At 41.0% G+C, this 12941-nt stretch overlaps 1 protein-coding gene, 1 long non-coding RNA gene and 1 pseudogene across 3 annotated transcripts in view; 1 reads left to right on the top strand and 2 right to left on the bottom strand.

Annotated features, from left to right (window-relative positions):
• Positions 1–597: 597 nt before the first annotated feature.
• On the bottom strand, positions 598–2795 carry LOC112627426. Its single transcript, XR_003120177.1, has one exon. It is a non-coding gene; the product is annotated as an uncharacterized LOC112627426 (long non-coding RNA).
• RALGPS2 (Ral GEF with PH domain and SH3 binding motif 2) overlaps positions 1345–12941 on the top strand; it is a 187766-nt gene continuing 176169 nt past the window's right edge. The window contains exon 1 of one of the 2 annotated variants that reach the window (XM_025389595.1): positions 1345–1688. The gene's annotated coding sequence lies outside the window, so the exon portion shown is untranslated. The remainder of the gene's footprint in view (positions 1689–12941) is intronic. The other variant, XM_025389604.1, reaches the window with a different exon arrangement.
• Positions 1699–2475, bottom strand: LOC112627418 (annotated as a pseudogene).

Here is a 12941-nt window from a genome sequence, read left to right as displayed (position 1 = left end):
GCATATAGCCAACAACATTTTCCTTAATCTCTTAGTAACACTTTTAAAAGACTAAACATTTACCCAACTCAATAACTGGAAGGGGTTTTTCCTCCAAGTGCTAATTCAGTTTGTTGTTGTTGATTTGGGACTTGAAGCAACTAACATCTACGGGAATACTTTCTGTATACATAATGCATTTCCCTCCTTTTTACCAATCATCTTCCTTTTTCTTTTCTTTTTTGGACTCTTATCATTTGAAATATTGGTGGCGGGGGAACGCTTTTTTTCTTCTTTTGATTGCTCTACTTCTTCTAGTGATTTCGTCATGATTCAAGACTTTCTTTGAAAGTAAAATGGAATAAAAATGAAACACTATGAACTTTGTTGCCTATCCTTGCTGTTTCTCTTTTTGACTTAACTTTGCGTTGGGGTGCTTTAAAGAAGTAACCCTATTTGAGAGAAGGGGGTTGAAGGGCATTCTTGCTTCCCCAACTAGAGTAAAAGGGCTATGACACAAGGCAATCAAAGGAGGAAATAATTAGCATTCTTCAACGTTCAAGATTAATCAGTTCTGTTTAGCGGTTATTAAAGGGAGGAAAGAAACCAAATGGGAATAGTGAATTATTGGTCCTTTCATGTTTTACACTTAATGCTGGTACATAGTATTCTTTCCACATTCTACTGCACATTGCCTAGAGAAAGAACTGCAGATCATCAAATAATTATCCATTTCCAAATGGTCTAATGACAGCAGATACAAAGGCGGCTCACTTAAAACCTTCCGTTAACAGTCACTGCATCAAATGGTGCTAGTTTTAAGTAGGCCACCCATTTAGTACACTCTCTGAAACACCTTTCCGCCCAATTTCTGTCATTTGCCCCTTAAGTCAAGGGTAGGACCCTGCGTGACATCTACAAAGGCCTACTTCTAACACCTCCCGAATCTTAACGTGTGAGGATACTGATCACCATAATTCATGACCCTATCTACGGCAGTGGGGTGACTCGCCACATCTGGAGCCCCCTCATTTGTCCGCAGTGACTTATAAAAACACCGCTGGCGTGGGCTGAATATTTGATCTTTGGGCCAAGTGCTTCCAGACTTTGGCCTTAAAGGTGAAGAGCCAGGCGCTGAAGCCCACAGACATCACCGCGGATTTCACAGAGGGCCGCGAGCCGGGAGCGGGTGGCCAGGCGGTGGCGGACACCCGACCTGTCCATCCTCCCACCCCTTCCCGCCCCCTTCTTTGGCCGGTGGGAGCCGCTTCTTTCAGCAGGCGCCGGGCAGTGGGGGTTGCGGCTGGCTGCGCGCGCTGCGGACACCGATCCCCGGCGGCAGTTGGGCTCCGCTGGGCCGAAAAGCTGCGGGCGGGAAGCGCGAGGTTAAGACCCTGACGGCTGCAGCGCTCACGGGCCCCGCGAGCGCGCTCCGTTGGTGCGCGCGCGCGCGCGGCTCCGCCCCGCCCGCTTGGCGCGCGCCCTCGCCAGGTCCGCTCTCTTCCCCCACCCCTGGCGCGGACGGGGTGGTTCCAGCTCACTCTCCTCCCCCGAGCGGCGGCAGCGGCGGCGGCGGCTGCTGCGGGCGCTGAATGAGAGACGGTGACTGTTCGGGTCGGCGAGCGTTACTCTAGGCGGCGGCCGTGGCGGCGAAGCGTGAGGCCGGCGTCGTCTTTCCATCCTCTGAGGCGACGGCCGCGGCTGCACAGGTCGGTGGGCTCAGGCCGCTGGGCGATGCGGGGGAGCAAGGGAGGGTGGGTGCGCGGCGCCCCCCCGGGCGGCGCGGGGAATGGCGGCCGCGGCGGCGCTGCGGAGTGTGGCTCTGCCGGCCGCGGGCCCCGGGGCTGCTCTCCCTGCGCGCAGGGAGGGGGTTGCGGAGCTGGGGCTGAGGTAGAGGGGCGCTGGGGGGCGCGCCTCCCTCGGCCGCGGGTTCTCAGAATCGGAGCGGTCGTGGGGTCCCCGCTTGGGGGCGCCGTCCTGAAGCCGGGGGCGCGGCGACCCCTTGAACCCGCCTCGCTCTCCTTCTTGGGTGGCGGAAGCCCCCAGCCTCCACCCGCGCTGTTCTGACGCCCAGCGGCGCGTCAGCCTCCCTTCAGGTGAGTCCGATCCCGGACCTCGGAGCCAGGACCAGCCGAAGCCGGGCCACACCCCCTCCCCTGGCCCCGGCGGCTGCGCCCAGAAGCCTGGCTGCAGAGTTGGCCGCCCGCGAACCCGCGGACTCGCGGTCAGGGTGACCTGTTGCAGAGCGGCCCGCAGCCCAAGCTGCCCTGCCAGCCCCGGCCCCGGAGGGGCTGCGTCCTGCGCTGGCCTCGGGCCGGTCGCGCGGCCCGGGTGTGGGGCAGGGGCCGCAGCCTCAGGTCGGCTTGCTGTACAGCCAGGAACCGGGCTCTAGAAAAAAGGAGATTCTGAACGTATCTCATCAAACACTTGCAAAGCCGGGAGATCTATCTGCAAATATCCGGAATTCCATTGCAGTATCGGATTAGGTAGGCTCATAAACACCGTGCTTTGGAGGTGATTTGGAAGAAACGCGAGCCATGCGCGAGGAGCTAATTTCTGGAAAATCGCCGTAAACCTGTGCGGAGCGATTATTCCCCCCCCTCAGCTCCCCCCCCTCCAAGCTCTTTTCCTGTAGCTGTGTGTTTTGTAGACGCAGGCCAGTTTCAGTGTACGTGGGCGTGTTTGGGAAGAAGCTGCGAGCTGATAGGAGGTACCTAGTACAAATGTTAATTTATTTGAGCTGGGAGGGGTAAGGGAGGAGGAAGAAAGGGCACTGATGTTAGCTGTGGAGGAGGGGCAATTGAAATACTAAATTTCTGTTAAAAAGAAAAAAAAAAAAGCTCTAAAAGAAATACCTAATGCCTAGTGTGTATTTAAGACCATAAAGTAGAAACCTACAGGCAGCAGTTAATTGAGCTTTATCGTTTATGCTCCCTGGATTTTTTTCCCCCAACACTTTAATTGCTATGGAGAGCCTTGTTTTCTTACCAGTGTTTGTGAGTTGTCTTGGGTATTTTTCTGTATCGACCATTATTAGATCGATTCCTGTTCAAGTTTCTTTGAAGATGACCATCAGAATGTTAGGAAACTTTTCAGTCCGTGTTTGCAGAGTATTGCTGTTAGGCAGATCATAGCTTGCTCATTATAAAGCCTGTTCCACTCAAGATAATTATGCTTGTACAAGTGCTGTAGAACAAAGTGCTATAGAATCGTACATATAAGTGTATTACTCTCACTGCTAAATATCTTACTTTAGAATTATGAGGAAACTTCCAAAACTAAACATCCAGACAGTATTATTTTAACAAAGATAACCTCTAACTCAAGCTTTGTAGGCATGAAGTTTATCATGTAGCTTCAAAGGTCTTTTTAGGCAGATCTAAATATCAAGATGTAAAGGCATTAATGCCATTTGGGATAAATAATTTCAGTGTATTTTAAGCCTAGTTCATTTTTTCTTTTTAAAATTCAGCATAGTTTTTAAACGGTAAGATGTACATTTTTTCCATTATATTCCACTTTTTTTTTTTCTTTTAAGGTGGATTCTCCTTATTTGGCTGAGGCTAGTCTCAAACTCCTGAGCTCAAGCGATCCTCCCGCCTCAGGCTCCCAAGGAGCTGGGACTACAGGCGTGAGCCCCACTGTGCCTTATTTCACTTTTCATTGAATTAAGGAATTTGACTTTTAGTAATACTTTGGGGCAGGACCCTGGAAATACTGTTTAGTTTGCCTAGATTTTTTTCAGATTGCAACATAAATTTGAAGATAACACTTGCATTTGTCAGGACACAACATGCTTTTCTAATATTTATATGTAATACTCGAAAGAATACAACAAATTTTCCTGAGAGAAAATATCTGGCTTTGTGAGTCAGATACATATGTGAGTAATATATTTGTGTGTGTTTTTTTAAATACCTAGTACGAGTCTTTTTATTACGTCATTAGAGTTGAGTGTAGTGAATGATCGATATAGGTGAAATTGTCCTATTGCAACTTAAAACACTTAAGCTTTTTCCAGAGGCTCAGTTCATTCTGCACGTATTTATTGGGTACCTACTTGGTGCCAGTTAGTCCCCTAGAGGTTGGGGACACAACAGGGGAAGAGACAGGTCTGTGCCCTGATGGAGTTTAATAATAAGTGGGCAAAAATGTTAGTTTAAAAGTTTAAGAAGTAGAAACTCCTCTGATAACTTTTTGGTTAAGGATATTGTTTTTCTCTTTCTGAGGATAGTGGGAATTATTGCCTGGAGAACAAAAACATTGACAAATGTTTTTAAAATATGCCTATGTTTATATACTTTGGGTTTCTGGTTACCAAGTATACCAAAGATAAATATTCTACCTGAAGTCAGATGATGCATAGTTTACATGTGGTTAGACAGCCTTATTCTTTTGGTTTATGTAGTTAAATGAAATGTTTGCTGAAAATATTCTCTCTTGGCACTCATTTATAAGGGAATCTAAATTTTTTTTTGGTCTAAAATTTTAAAATATCACCGTTTTCTTTCTAGCTGACTATGAGTGAACCAATTCCTTGACAATCTGGTTTTCCAGAAATTTTTAAAATAACTTTTAAACCTTAAACTATTAATTGAAATTTATTTAATCAAATTTATTTTCTTTTGTGAGTTAAACTTTAAACCCATTTATTTTCTCCCAAAGCATGCTTTTTTTTTTTTTTTTGCTATGTAAAATAGACACATAGTTTGGGTTTACTTTTAATTTTAATGATACACGATTTGAGAATAAGATATGTTGAAATGTATCCATTTTTTGAATATGAGATATTGTGTAATGCCTGTATTTGGAATAAAATTGTCACTTTAATCTGACTACTTTTTTTTTAAGTTAATTTTCAATGAAAGATAATTCAAATAGCTTGAAACTACCCCAGCCTGAGGTTCCTTGGAGAGGAAAATGAATGTATTGCATTACCCTATAAATTGTTTCTTTAAATGTATCTTAAATTTCCTGTTGTTTCCTTTTTAGTGAGAGAATAAAGATTGGGTGTGATAAATTTTAGTACCATGGAATTAATGTGGAATCTTTTTTCATTTAATGCTTTTGATTTAGGAAAACTTTTAACTACATAATAGAAATAAAACACTGGAATTTAAAATGTGTTACATTTACCTATTCTATGGAAAGAAAAAAGTTTGAATATAAATTTACATAGTTACTTTACTAAGTACCTAGTTAGGGATATGGGAAGGATCTATATAGACGTGCAGATATGTGGATATAGCAGTGTTCGTATGACTTAGCTTGAGGAGGCTTGGCAGTTTATTTCATTACAGAGAAACTTTTGGTTCTGGCTTTTGAATAATACATTATTTTGGAGTGTAAAAGACTTGAATCTCTCATCTTGAATTTAATTGATAGCTTTCTATTATTTCACTTACATGACCTTTTTTTTTTTTCAGAACAGATTTTCTTTAGTTTGATTTCCTTTTGTTGTTCTGGAAGAAGTCTTTTCTGAAAACCCTATTAAATAGCATCCCCCATCGTACTCTGTGCCTTTGCCTTGCTTTATTTATTTATTTTTACATCATTGCTTTATCTGACATTAGAACATACATTAGTTTATTATCTGCCTCCCTCTCTGATTGTAAGCTTCATGAGAGCAAGGGCTTATTTTGTCCACTGTTGTCTTCCTAGCACCTAGAAAAGTATCTGACACATAGTGATGCTCAGATATTTGTGGGATATTAATTGTAATGAATAACAAAGGACCCCTGGTTTTGTTCCCTTTTTTAAAAAAATTAATATTTGACTTATACAGCTGTGCAGTTAAAAAGAAAATTGTACTACAAGGGTTATACAGGTTGAGCATCCCGAATCTGAAAATCTGAAACCCAAAATGTTAAATGGCACTTTTTGAGTGCCAGCATGACTCTCAAAGAAAATGTTCCTTGGAGCATTTTGAGTTTTAAATATTTGGATTTGGGATGCCCAACTGGCAATGCAAGTCTTCCAAAATCTGACAAAATCTGAAATTCAACAAGATTTGAAATCTGAATTTTTCTGGCCCCAAGCCAGGTACTCAGATAACCTGTAATTAAAACTCCAGTCCTCTGTCTCATCTCTTTATGACTTTCCCTCCTGTGTCCTGCTCTCAGAGCATCCATAGGTGCTTCTGATATTTATTTACATAATTTAAAAATGATATACTTTTACTGTTTGTTTTTCAGTTTCATTTATTTATTTTTTGAGATGGAGTATTGCTCTGTCGCCCAGGCTGAAGTGCAGTGGCATGATCTTGGCATACTGCAGCCTCCGCTTCTTGGGTTCAACTGATTCTCCTGCCTCAACTTCCCAGGTAGCTGGGATTACAGGCATGTGCCACCACGCCTGGCTAATTTTTGTATTTTTAGTAGAGATGGGGTTTCACCATGTTGGCCAGGCTGCGAACTCCTGACCTCAACTGTTGATCTGCTCTCCCCGGCCTCCCTAAGTGCAGGGATTACAGGTGTGAGCCACCATGCCTGGCCCTGTTTTTCAATTTTAGATGTTATCTATTGGCTTTCTTCTGTGGTAGATGAGTCTGTGCTTTAGGATTCTTGTGCCACCTTGAAATTGCTTTCCCACTGTCTTCCCAATATAGTCATGCTTTTGATTAAATCATTGATTGTTCACATTATTATGGCTTTGTAAATATGTTTACAGTGGAACCTTACAGTGTACTATGATTATATTTCTTGGAGTTGATTTTTTTCTTTTTATTTCTTAGTTTCCTATTTGTCTCTGATTTTTTTTCTACAAAGTGTCCCAGTATCATCAAACACATCAGGTAATTAATTGACCACTCAGTTTTAAAAAAAAAAATGAAATTCTTCTTGAGCTCTCTTATCTTCTTGCTCAAATCTGCACTTTGCCCACCACTTATTCTGTGTAGCTATACTTGTGATTTCCCTTCATCATGATTCTGAGAATTCTTTTTTTTTTTTTAAATTTGTTTTTTTTTTTTTGGAGACAGAGTTTTGCTCTTGTTGCCCAGGCTGGAGTGCAATGGCATGATCTCAGCTCACCACAACCTCCCCTTCCCGGGTTCAAGCAGTTCTCCTGCCTCAGCCTCACAAGTAGCTGGGGTTACAGGCTAGCGCCGCCACACCTGGCTAGTTTTGTATTTTTAGTAGAGACAGGTTTCTCCATGTTGGTCAGGCTGGTCTCGAACTCCCAACCTCAAGTGATTCACCCACCTCGGGCTCCCAGAGTGCTGGGATTGCAGGCGTGAGCCACTGCACCAGCTGATTCTGAGAATTCTTTTTGCCATTTTTCTGTGTTGGAGCCTGTGATCTCTGGATCCATGTCCTCCACTTTCTTGATTTACTCCTTTGTTTTAGTGAAATGCATCCTTTGGTAACTTTCAAGAAAGAGTATATGAAGAGGTAAAATTTTTGAGATGTGTGTATTGCTGAAAATATTTTCCTTCCGCCTTGACACCTGGTTGATAATGTGGCAGGGATAGGTATAGAATTCCAAGGTAAAAATCATTTTCTCTCCAAATTTAACAGATGATTATAATTTTCTAGTTGTTTTGGTTTTTGTGTTTTTGAGACAGAGTCTCCTCTGTCCCCCAGGCTGGAGTGCAGTGATGTAATCTTGGCTCAGTGCACCCTCCGCCTCCTGGGTTCAAGTGATCCTCCTGCCTCAGCCTCCCAGGTAGCTGGGATTACAAGCGTACGCCACTACACCAGGCTAATTTTTGTATTTTTAGTAGAGATGGCATTTCACCATGTTGGCCAGACGAGTCTCAAACTCCTGACTCAAGTGAGCCACCTACCTTGGCCTCTCAGAGTACTGGGATTACAGGTGTGAGCCACCATGTCTGGCCTGATTTTCTAGTTTGAAGTGGTTGTTGAAAAATCTTATGCCATTCAAAATCTTCATGCTTCATACGTGATCTGGCCCTAAGATCTTTTGTCTTCAGTATATCTGATATGTCCCTGATATTTTATGTATCTTGTAGGGATTTTACTTTATTTCTTCTGCACTGAATTTAGTGGGCACTTGCAACCAGCAGTGTTCATGATTATATGGAGAGGAGATATGATCTAGTTTATAGGTCAGCAGACTTTTTCTTTGAAGGTTAGATAGTATTTTAGGCATTTTGGGCAATACAATCCATTACTGCTACTCAGCTTTGCTGTTGTCAAATGAAAGCAGGCATAAGCAGTGTGGACTGTGGTTTGCTGACACCTGATCTTGTACAAGCAAAAGGATTAGCCTTTGCTTTACCAGGAGTAGCAAGAGTTACTATAGAAATAGGAGAAAAGACAAGTATATGGATAGACACATCATGGTTGTAGCTTGAGAACATTCTCATGAGTGTTTCAGTTTACCTTTGTGTATAGAGACCAAGCTCATCATCTGAGAGTAAGGAAGAATGGGAATAAGTATTAGAGGTTTGAGAAGGAATAATACATGACATAGCCATTTGTCAAAAAGTAAAAAAGTGAATAGAAGAGGGAGAGTATGATTGCCAGGCAGTAGTAAGGGCTCCCTTGAGATACATGATTCTGAATTTTTTGTTCCTGATTTTTTTTTTTTTTTTTTTTTTTTTGAGATGAAGTCTCACTCTGTTGCCTAGGCTGGAGTGCAGTGGTGTGATCTCAGCTCACTGCAACCTCTGCCTCCTGGGTTTAGGCAATTCTCCTGTCTCAGCCTCCCAAGTAGCTGGAACTACCGGCCCGTTCCACCACACTCAGCTAATTTTTTGTTTTTTTAGTAGAGACGGTTTTACCATGTTAGCCAGGATGGTCTCGATCTCCTGACCTCATGATCCGCCCGCGTTGGCCTCCCAAAGTGCTGGGATTACAGGTGTGAGCCACCATGTTCAGCCACATTCCTGATTTTAATAGGAGTACCTTTAACGTTTCATCATTAATTATAATGCCTTAATATTAGTTTTGATAAATAACTTAAGACTTTTGGTAGATATGCTTTGTCATACTAGTTTTCTAAGAGTTTTTTGTTTGTTTTGTTTTGTTTTTTAAAAACATAAAAGTGTTGAATTCTTCAGGTGCTTTTTCTTTGCAGGTAGAGATAATCATCTTTTCCATTAATCTGTTAATAGGATGTATTACATTAATAGATTATCTCCTGTTGAACCATCTTTGCATTCCTGAGTTAAATCATATTTAGCTGTGGTGCATTTTTTCACCCACACTGCTGAATTTGACTTGCTGGTGTCTTAGAGTTCTTTAAGATCTACATTTATCAGTGAGGTTTATGTGGGTGTATTTTGAATTCAGAATTACGCTGACTTCATGAAATCAGTTGTGAAGCTTTCTTTTCTCCCCCCATTATCAGAAATAGTTCTGTAAATAGAGATTCTTTGCTCCTTGAAGGAGCTATAGATTTAATATGAAAATTTCTAAAACAAGACATGGAAAATTATCTGTATGACTCTCTTGGAGGCAAAGGCTTTTTAAACCAGGGTGCAAAAAGTACTAACCAGAAAAGACTGTATTTCGTTAAATAAGAACGTCTATTCATTAAAGAATACTATTAAGAGGAAAAAAAGGCAAGTAGCACACTGGAAGAGGTGTTTGCAATACTTATATCTGTCAGAGGACTTGTATATAGAGTATATTTAAAAGTATGCAAATCAATACAAAAGAATTCAGACAACCTAGCTTTAAAACAAATGGGCGAAAAACTGGAACAGGCTTTTTAGAAAATGAATTGTTCAGATGGCCAAGGTTAAAAAGTACTGATACATAATTTTCAGAAAACTGTAAATTAAAACTATAATATGATACCACTACATTCCCACCAGAATGGTGTTAATTTAAAAATCTGAAATACAAAGTGTTGACAAGAATGTAGAGCATTTGGAACCTTTATACATTTCAAGTGGGTTTGAAAATTGGTACAGCCACTTTGGAAAATTCTTTGGCAGCATTTGCCTAAAACTGTATCTGTATGTGCTCTGTGATCCACCAGTTTCATGTCTAGGCATAGACCTAATAGAAATCAGTATATATGTGCATCAGAAGAAAACATAGGGGTAAATCTTTATGACCTTGGAATAGGTGAAGGATTCTTATATATGACACCAAAAGCAGGAGCAACAAAGCAAACAAGAGGTAAATTGAACTTGAAAATTAAATTTTTTGTGCTCCAAAGGATGCCATCAAGAATGTGAAAAGACAATACACAGAATTGGAGAAAATATTTGCAAGTTGTATGTAACAAGACACTTATAGTCAGAATGTATAAACACTCTTATAACTCGGTAATAAAAAGACAACTCAGTTTAAAAACAGGCAAAGGAGCTGAATAGAAATTTCTCAAAGATAAACAAGTGGCCAATAAGCACATGAAAAGATGCTTGACGTTATTAGCTATCAGGAAAATGAAATCAAAACCACAGTGAGATACCACTTTACACCACTGGGATGACTTGAATGAAAAAGTTAGATAATAAGTGTAGGCAAGGATGTTAAGAAGTTGGGATCCTCATACACTCATGGGAATGTAAGTGGATGTAGCTTCTTTGGAAGACCATGAGGCATTTCTTCCAATGATTTAACATAGAGTTGCCATATGACCCAGTAGTTCCTCTCCTAGAACAGCAGATAGAGGTAGAAAACAGATTATTGTCTTAGGCCAGTAGCAGGGGTAAGGGGGGGGTAGCTAAAGGGCATGGATTTCTTTCTGAGATGATGAAAATGTTCTAAAATTGACTGTGTTGATGGCTGTACGTCTGTGAATATGCTGTAAACCATTGACTTGTACATTTTCAATGGGTGAATTGTATGGTATGTGAATTATATCTCAGCAAAGCTGTTAAAGGTAGGAAAAATAATCAGTGATGTGACGGTGTTGCCATAATATTTGAGAAGAGCAAGATGAAGAGGGATATACCAAGTATTTGTATGAAGCAAATAACTCCGAAACCTTTATGTCTGTATGTGTTTAGACGATTTTATAAGGTGGAAAATGTTGCACACTAAATGTAAATGTTCATTTTCTTGTTAGTCTAAAATAGGGAGAGGGAGAGAAAAAAGGGAGAAAATAACTAAAGGAGTTGATTTAGAAAAAAATAGCATGTATAGCAAGATCTCAGTTATGTGAACTATAAATGTTAAAAATGTTGAGAGTAGTTGTCTGTGTGGTGGGATAGCAGATCTTTTTTTCTTTATTTTTTCTGGTTGTTTGATCCTTTTTATTTTATTAATAGAAGTAGTTAAAATGAAATTAAGAGGCAATAAAATAAAAATAAGTTATGAAACCGCCAAAGCCATAGCAAACAGGACATGTCCATAGCAACTTTGTCATCACTCCCAGTCTGTCAGCAACAACAACAAAAAAATGGGATTAAATAATTTGTGGTATAGCCTTATAGTGTAACACTGTACAGTAGTGGAAAAGAATGAACTGTGGCTGTACTCAGCAAACATGGGTGAATATCACAGATAAAATGGTGAGCAAAAGAAACCAGACACAAAAGAGTATGTACTTCATGAAGTCATACTGAAATTAGGATGCCTAATAGTAGATTAATTAATAGAATTAAAATCGTAGATTAATAATTAATAGAAGTAGTTATTTCATGTCTTCATTTACATAAAGTTTAGGGCAAGGTCAAACTCATGTGTGGTGATAGAAGCATGAGCATGGTGTTTAGGAGTTGGGGCTAGAAGGTAAGAGGAACAACAAAGAGGAATCTTCTAGAGTGCTGGAAATGTCTATGTTTTCTTTTCTTTTCTTTTTTTTCTTTTTTTTTTTTTTTTGAGACTGTAGCCCAGGCTGGAGTGCAGTGGCGTGATCTCAGCTCACTGCAACCTCCGCCTCCCGGGTCAAGCAGTTCTCCTGCCTTAGCGTCCTGAGTAGTTGGGATTGTAGGCATAGGCCACCATGCCCAGCTATTTTTTTTTTTTTGAGACGGAGTCTCGCTGTGTCGCCCAGGCTGGAGTGCAGTGGCGTGATCTCGGCTCACTGCAAGCTCCGCCTCCCGGGTTCACGCCATTCTCCTGCCTCAGCCTCCGAGTAGCTGGGACTACAGGCGCCTGCCACCACGCCCGGCTAGTTTTTTTTGTTTTTTTTTTTTTTTTTTTGTATTTTTAGTAGAGACGGGGTTTCACCATGTTAGCCAGGATGGCCTCGATCTCCTGACCTCGTGATCCACCCGCCTCGGCCTCCCAAAGTGCTGGGATTACAGGCTTGAGCCACCGCGCCCGGCGTTTTTTTTTTTTTTTTTAGTAGAGATGGGATTTCACCATATTTGATTGGTGGTTACGTGGGTGTCTACATGCTAAAATTCATCACACAGAATACCTTAGATATGTACATTATGTTTGTATGTCTCAAAAGTAAAACAAATGAAACCATAAAAAATAAAAATAAGCAAAATATTGTACTTACATCAAAAGTATTTGTATACTTCTGGGGATAATTGTGTTGCATTCAAAGGTAGTTTCTCTCTACTATCATTTTTAATGGTGGCATTGTATTGTGTGAATGTATCATCTGTATCATCATTTAAACTCTTGATGAGCATTTAGGTTGTTTCTTTTAGATAGTATTAACAGTGATAGAGTTAACATCTTTTTTTTATAGCTCTTCCTGTAATATCTTTTTTTTATAGGTTTCCTTTTGATGAATTCCTAAAAAGAAAGTTATTTGGAGGTTAAGGATGTTTGCATACGCGCTTATGGTGTGCATGTTTGTTTCTCTATGCTCTTACTTACTTGGCAGTTAGCTTTAAAAATCTATATGTGTTGATGTGTTATGTAATAAGTGCTCTCTAATTCTTTTAATTTGTGTGTGGTTTTTTTTTTTTTTTTTGAGACAGTCTCACTCTGTCGCCCAGCCTGGAGTGCTGTGGTGATCTCGGCTCACTGCAGCCTCCGCCTCCTGGGTTCAAGCAATTCTCCTGCCTCAGCCTCCCAGGTAGCTGGGATTACAGGTGTCCGCCACCATGCCTGGCTAATTTTTGTATTTTCAGTAGA

This window comes from Theropithecus gelada, chromosome 1 (assembly GCF_003255815.1).
Source record: "Theropithecus gelada isolate Dixy chromosome 1, Tgel_1.0, whole genome shotgun sequence".
In the NCBI taxonomy this organism is placed as follows: domain Eukaryota; kingdom Metazoa; phylum Chordata; class Mammalia; order Primates; family Cercopithecidae; genus Theropithecus; species Theropithecus gelada.
The sequence above is the reverse complement of the archived record's forward strand: the minus strand, read 5'-3'. Positions and strand labels throughout refer to the sequence as shown.